An 8,114-nucleotide genomic window follows, 5' to 3' on the forward strand; every position below is an offset into this window, starting at 1 on the left:
CCCAGAGAGCTACATCATCTCTTCTGTGTGAGGATACTTTAAGTATAATCCCTAGGGCACAGGAGGAAACTCTATCAAGAGTCCCTTAAAAAGAAGAGCCAAATATGTGTAATAGGGACAATGGCTTAAATCAATGACTGCCAAGAAAAACACTGTTTTGGTTGGGGTCCACAAGAGAGAAGCATAAAGCAAAAATCATTAAATAGCTAGAGCAGGGCGGTAGCTACTGCAAAACAATCTGGTAAAAATGGAATTCAAAATAAATCATTCTTATCATTGTACCCTACGTGCTATCTCATCATAGCTCACAAAATAAAACACTGTCAGTCTGAGCAATGATAAAACAAACACTGAAATCATACCACAATATTGACAAAATGTAAGACAATCAACAAACTATTAGAATGGGCCTGTTGACTCAAGCAAATGGAATGTAGTAAAACAGCTGTTCTCTTTATCCTGCCCATAAAGGAAAACCTTGGTGACTCACTGAGGGCTTTATGAATTACCAGCTTCTTTTTTTCCCCCTTTCCCTGCCATGAATAGAATTCTTCAGCCCTGTCTCCTGTGTCCAGCTTGCACTTATCTTGACTCTGCTTACCATAGCAAGTGCTGTTAAATACTCACCACCTCCCACAAGGAATTGAGATAAGAAAATCACTAATCTATTTTCAAAATTGTTAACAGCGTGTTAAGTGATTTCGCTTCCACCAATGGACAGAAAAGAGCCTAAGAGCTTTTGGGAGCCTTTTCAGCTTCCACATCAAAATGTAAAGAGGTCCAATGGGAGCAGAAATGAAGTTTCATTGACTGATGCCAGAAAATATTCTTTTCTGGGCATTCAGGAAGATGGTATGGTAATAAGCATGACTTAGGGGAAACTACATCCCAAAGAGTCAAATTGCAATGATCTTAATCATAATTTTTCCCCATTCAGGAACTTGAAATAATACAGACATTGTAGACCAAAACAGATGATTAGGGACACTCCCTAGAGACCATGGACTTTCTAGATTTTTTCAGAATTGAGTCACAACATGGTGCAAAGACATTTATTTCCCCAAGGACTTGCACTTTCTAGGAAAAAAAAATGTTTTTATCATTGATCTTGCTACTAAAACAACATTTAGAATGCTACACGCAAAAGCACTCAATCTCTAATACATTGCACAGTAAAATAAAATACATCTAAATTGCTCCATCATGGCAATTATAAAAAAACTACACTAGGTAGAAAAGTTAAATTAGAGCAATGGATTTACAAAAGCATGACTGCATTCATTTTTGATGGCAGATACTGCATAGCACAATGAAGATCAAGCCCAGAAAAAGTTAAGGACCCAGCCCTACCATTTGAGAACACTTTGAGGTTTAGCCCAGTAGCTCTCATGGGGAGCTGTGAAGCTAAACTTAACATTTTAAAAATTAAGGGTTTGTGGAGAAAGTAAAAGGAAAAAAAAAAAAAGAGTAAAGCTCATAAAGCACTGTAACTCATAGACTAACTGTAAAGGGAGACAATTGTGAAAATCCTGAAAATCAAAACCAAACAAAAAACCTCAAACAACTAACAAAAATTAAAAGCAAAATACTTGTCTGAATGTTTTTTATAGCATATGTAACATTTATAAATGTTCTTGTTCAACATGTGGATACAATACATTGATGTGCATTGATGCGTGATGCACTAAGCTGTTGTGAAATTTGGGTGAGACTCTACATCAGGTAGGAGCAGCCAGTTGAGTTATGAAAGATGTCATGTCATTTTCAGAGCTACACCTTTCCAGTCATGGCTAGAGTCTGTCTGCTGCCATGAACAGGTCAAACTCACTAGTCCAAGTTAACAAAACCTCTCTCCCTGGAAAACAGAGGAAATTTCCAACAGGTAATTTCCAAGAGTTGTAGAGGCCAGGCACAGTGCCAACCACCACCACTAGCACCAAAGCTGGGTGGCCGATTGGCACGTTGCCAGGGGCCGTCCGGGACCATCCGGCTGGCAGTTGCTAAGAGACAGCACATGCCAAAGTGGGTTGAACAGAAGCCAGCTGAAACGACAGGGCTGCAGGAGGTAGTGGCTCACGCCCACAATACCAACTCCTGGCATCTTTTTTCTGGCTCCTTAGCGTGGTTGAGAGTCAATTTTGATTGGGGAGCCCTCTCTGTGAGCAGCAGCGACTTTGCCAGTTCTCCCCAGTCCCACTTCATAGCATTTATTGATAATAGCAGTGTGTTAATTATAGGAGACTTGTTCACGGACTGTGAATCCAGTAGGAAGGAACACATTGCAGCACAAAATGTTCCCCTCACACCACCATGCACCCACCCACTCACCTATTTTCCTTCCATTTGAATTACTTTTCACATGTCTCTCAATATTGCCACTTTTCCTTTGTGTTTACCAAGGAACCAGATTTAGTCGGATGTTAGAAAAGATCCTCCAGACAAATCCACCATGTTCAGGTCCCCAAGAGCTCTCCAATGCAAGAACACTGGGAAACAGTTAGGCAGCTCAGGGAATTTTCATGAAACTCAAGAGCTCCTTGTACTTCAGTCTCAAGGCTGGTCCTCAAAGGAAAACCAGAAACACCTTATTTCAAAAGTTTCAGGCATGCCAACATGAAGTCCACTTGCCCACTCTGTTCAGCAGACACATTGACATAAGCCATAATTAGTTGCAGAATAAGCATTAACAAAGCATTACAAAGGTCTTCCCAACTGCTGCAGCTGGAGATTTTAACCAAGAGTGTTTCTGAGTTTTTAAACTCATTCACAAATATATACGTAGTGCCTACTGCAAAATACATATTTGGAAGACAAATTGTAACAGTAGAAAAGGAGGAAAATAAAGTGAAAAAAGTATTTTAAAATTGCTGTGTACTATTCAATACACAGCTTACTGCTGACCAAATAACATCTTTGGGATATTTACATATCATTTAATTTTCTACAACTACTGTGTTTTTCTAAGATGTTATATGCCCTATTGCAGCAAAAACTTAAACTACATAAAACTTCAAATACAAACTCTTAAAACAGAAATAACAGATACTCCATTAACAAAGGTCTGTTAATATGTCTGTATAATCACACATCATTCCCATGATATTATCCAAAAATAAGGCTTCCTAGGAGCTAATCTTTCACTCACATACTTAATCATTTTTTAGATTGTTTAAAAGCCCACAAGATAAAAGTTGTAAGAGCTTTTTAATAGGCATTTTTGCCAGTGTAATAAAATACCTTTTCTGAGTTGCATATCATCTTATAAAATCAAACTTTAAAAATACAAACTACATGTCCAGGCCTGCAATCCTTTATCAGAGCAGACCCGCTGAGATAAATGAAACGTTACAGTGGAAATGAGGCAACAGAATGGACTGTTCATAATCTATGAAGTCTTGCCCTGAAAACAAGTTATTTTCTAACTTTATAAAGAGATAATCATTAATTCACCCTTGGTTTGGCAACTTCCCCCAGTGGGGAGAGCTACAGACAAAATGACAGCGCAACAAGGACACAGTGGTAGCCCTATTTTTGATTTCACTTGTTTTTGTCAGTTTTTGTTACAATATTAAAATTATTTAAATCTGGCGTTAGTTTTTCTGTGAAGTAGACAGGCTATTGACACCGTGTGACATGGTCGACTGGGGGAGATTTTGCGTGTCACAATATATTTGTGCCTTGACTATTCTACCTATGGATGGATCTGTTTTTAAAAGCTTCAGTTTATGCTATGTTCCTGCAGGCCATTTCTTTGAGATGCTGAAGCAAATAATGTTTTTTTGTTTTGTTTTAACACAGCTTTTAAGCGCTTGTCACAGAAAGACTGATGAGGGGTTAAGAATTTCCTTTTGAAGTTGTACAGAATTACCAACTAATGAGTCGATTTCTTTGATGAGTCTTTTATACTTGGCTGCAGCTGTACAAGAATCAGCCACAAAGGGATCTTAATTTTGTTCGTCGTTAATTCCAACTCAACAGATGAAGTCTGGTTATCATTGTCACCTTCTCAGTTTGCCTTTGTATTATGTGATGCTTGTATATTCAATTAACAATCTGATTAGCAAGTTCTTGCATTCTTCAAGTATCTTTCTTTATTACTGCCAACATATCAGCTCCTTCAAAGGATTCAAACCTGTAATGCTTTTTTAGCAATGATAAAATTTATAATGCTAGCATTTAAGATACTGAAGCACACAGGCCAGCAGGGGAAGATAGCAATGAACTTAAGAAGGATATTAAGAATCATGAAGCTTTAGAGAGTTATTTCATTTAATTATTTTTTTTTCCTTCTTTGTACAGAAGCAGTGTCTAATGAAGCTTTCAATTTTGCCACTTTTGTTCAAATTATCAAGTTCTTACAGAATTAGAACAATAAAGATCTGATGTTCTGGACTCTGCTGCAAGTTTAAATCATGCTCTGGACTGGAAATGGGCATTGGTGCCTGCTTCACCACAAGTAGGTGTCACAGTCTTCTTGATCCATTTTTTCCCATCTGAAGCCTGGAATCACTCTTTCAGGAGGTCAGACAAAATGGAAAGGATGAGGCTGAACTTGACATGGTTTAGAGCTTTACTTCAAATTTACCTGTTCTATAAATAAGAGTAAATGCCAGAATATTGAATAACTTTTGGTTAGTGTTTAAAAATTATGTCAGACTTGTGCCCAAAGGAGGTACACTTGGTTTTAGCCAGAGAGAATACACATGAAAATATCCTGTTTCCTTTTATAGTCATATCTAGTCCCAGACAGAAGCAGAAACAAATACACAAAAGATGTTTATGATTTTTTAAACCAAGTTATCCTATTACAAACACACAAAAACACGAAAAAAAAAAACCCAAAGACAAAAGCATGGTAGTGAAATTTATTGCATTTACAACTTTATTTTACAATGATATGTTAACATTTATGTTTTTTCTATATCATATCTAGCAGGTACAATCTGAACAATTCCATTTGTTTTCTCTGATTTTCTGAAAGAGAAAGTTTTGTATCTCACTAAACTTTATAAATATTTAGAAGTTCCTGTTTATTTGATCTGTCCTGTAAAATAACACAGAATAAGTATCAAATTTTTCTCTATTCCATTTGTAACACTACATCATGTTCCCGTAGCGCTTTTTGAGACACCTCTGCTACCCTGCAAGCTTAAATTCACAAAATTTTAAATGCAGCACAGTGAAAGCAGTCTCTTCCTCTGCGCTGTCCTCTGGAATAGGCCACTGAGATATGATGCTAGGCTGGACCCTGTGTGCTTCAGAGGATACTGTATTCCTTGGAGAAACATGAAATGACAAGCCTTTCTAGAAACATAAAGGTGAAAAGAAATCATAGTTTTTCAAGGAAAAGCTAGCACTTTTATTACTGCTTCTAAAGGTTTATATAATGCTTTACACTTGAATAGCACTCTCTACTCAGTGATCCCAAAATCCTTTGTAGTAGTGTATTTCACTTTGTGACAGCCCAATGATACAGGCAAATAACACCATTTCCTTTATATAAATTGGTCAGTGAGTCTGAGAAAGTTAAGCACCTAATTCAAAGCCCATTAAGTCAAACGAAAAGACTCCCAACAGGCTTTTGGTCAGTTGTTAATGAGACATCTCAGGTCATACAAAAAATTTGTGACAGAGAGCAGAACTCAAGTGTCCTTATTCCAATTCATTTGTCTTAGGTAGACATCCTCCACCTTCCATACAAAAAGGATTTTCCAAAGGGCAGATTTGTGCCTATCATCCTCATAGAGTGGTGTTAAACATGCAAGGTGATATTACACCAATTAAAAAACCAGCTACACAGCAGAAGGTCCCATGTGGGCAGAGATGGGTCTCACAGCGAACAGTTATCCAAATCATGGTTCCAGGAAATTAAGGCCATATTTCAGACCAAAGTGACCCAAGTGTGTGCTGCCCATTTTTATAAGTACAGGAAATCTTTGCCAACTGACTCGTGGAGAAATAAGAGGAGGAATAATAATCTGACAGGAGGGGGTAAAGACAATGTAACCAGACACTTCTAAGAGATTTCCAGTGACAGAACAAGAGGTGATGAATGGAGACTGAAAGGCAATAAATTCTATTTAAATACAAGAAAAATTTTTTTACTGTCCGAGTGGTCAAACAGTGGCACAGGTTGCCCAGAGAGGCTCTGGAGTCTCCATTCTTAGAGATAATCAAAACTCAACTGGACACAGTTCTGAACAACCGACTCTGACCAGGGTTTACAGGGTAATTGGACTAGATGACCTCCAGAACTAACATTATGCTAAAAAAATTCAGTGGTAGCTAAGACAGAAGAAACCCTCCTGGGCTGCTCAAAGTATAAGCATGCTGTGCAATAGCAGAAACCCTTGCCATCAGCTTACAACTACAAGTACTTGTAAAGAAGATGCTTCCTCCTCTGCTGATCTCTTAGCCCTCATGCACCTTGTGCTGCTCCTCCAGGGCTCACAGCATCAGCCCTGATGCTGCAGTGACTTCTGGCAAGCAGGGAGCGTCCAGAGGCACTGGAGTGCTGTAGTTTACTGACCCACCATACCTGGAGTGACAAATGAATTGCTCAAATCCAGCTATAGTGAAATAACTCTTTACTCAACCATTTTTCATAACATTTAAAATGGATAACTCCTTTTCAAACAACCATTTATGAGACAGGTAAAGAAATGGGGAGGAGGTGAGGAGCAGGAAGTACCTTATATTTAATATGCCTACACTTTAACTGGGAAGGTTTGTCTTTCCCTTTACAAATTCTGAAATACTTGCTTTTCAATGGATCTTATCTTCCTGCATATCTTACTTCTTAGGTTGCATATTTCAGAAAAAAAATCTTTCCTAGTAGCATGCATTCCCTTTATTGATAACCATTTAATTTAGGTTCACTAGGGACCCAGGGACCTAGACAAATTCATACTTTGTTTCCAAAACTTATTTAGTTCTTTCTCTTTGAGAGGCAGCATCAGTTCACTCCTTTGGGGATACAAATGTCTTTCATGAAACTGGGAAACTTCTGCACTGACAAAGCAGTTAGTGGTCACTGTAATGATTCTTGAGTTTGATTTGTACATAAAGATGCATTTAATTTAATCTATACATGCACACGTGTAGATTAAATTCCTACCTCTCTGTTATCTCTTGACTGGTACCAAACACAACAGCTACTGGATTTCTGGGAAACACAGGAATCCTTGAGATATTTAACTCAGTAAGAGGACAGTTACAGTAATGACAATTTGGGATTTTGTGCCCAGTGTATCTATGACCCTCTTGTGAGATTAAGACTTTTTCTTAGATATATTCTTATCCTTTCACTCCTGAATCAAACATATTTGTTCAGTAGAAGCAGAGCCTTTCCTTTTCTACAGTGTCTGACCTAAGTTTATTTTCATCAACATATAGATTGACAAAAGTGGTCTTTACCCATGAATGAGCATATCCTACATAATACTGCATAAATCCCATCAATCTTGTATTTTATAAATGGAGAGCCTTACAAAGGATATAGTTATAAAGAACAAACTCCTCAGAAAAGAATTCTGGTGACACTATATCTCTACAGGTATTAGATATATTATTAAGCTAAGGAGAAATATCTTTACTAAAAACACAAGTAATTTATATGCTTATGTCTATTTAAAGCTAACTAAAACTATCCTATGAAACCCAGCTTTTTGAAAGTCATGCCTCCATCCCTGATGCACGTTTTAGTCACTAAAATCTCATACTGAGGGATAAAGGCAGAGTTAAGCAACACATTTCCCTGAAATGGCAATGAAGTGCAGCCAAAATAGAGATAATTATTTTAATTAATGGTAATGATTTTAACGGTTGAACATTTTAACTAATTAATTATGATTGATTGCTTGTTACTAATCAGGAATGTGATTCAAAGTTCTAATTGAAAACCTGAGAGGAACGGGCACTAAAATATGATATACTTCTGCTGAGAGAACAGGCATTTATTTTTTATATGAAACACTTCAAAGTAAAATTCATTTTGACATTTAAGATAGCCAGAAAATAATGTACATCTCCTTCACAGGAGGCTTTTTACCCACAGACATGAGAATTTGAAGATAACCTGATAACCAACTTGAAAAAAATGGGGTGCTCTTTCT

This window comes from Pipra filicauda, unplaced genomic scaffold (assembly GCF_003945595.2).
Source record: "Pipra filicauda isolate LSUMZ 115617 unplaced genomic scaffold, ASM394559v2 scaffold138_size1969278_pilon, whole genome shotgun sequence".
Taxonomy (NCBI): domain Eukaryota; kingdom Metazoa; phylum Chordata; class Aves; order Passeriformes; family Pipridae; genus Pipra; species Pipra filicauda.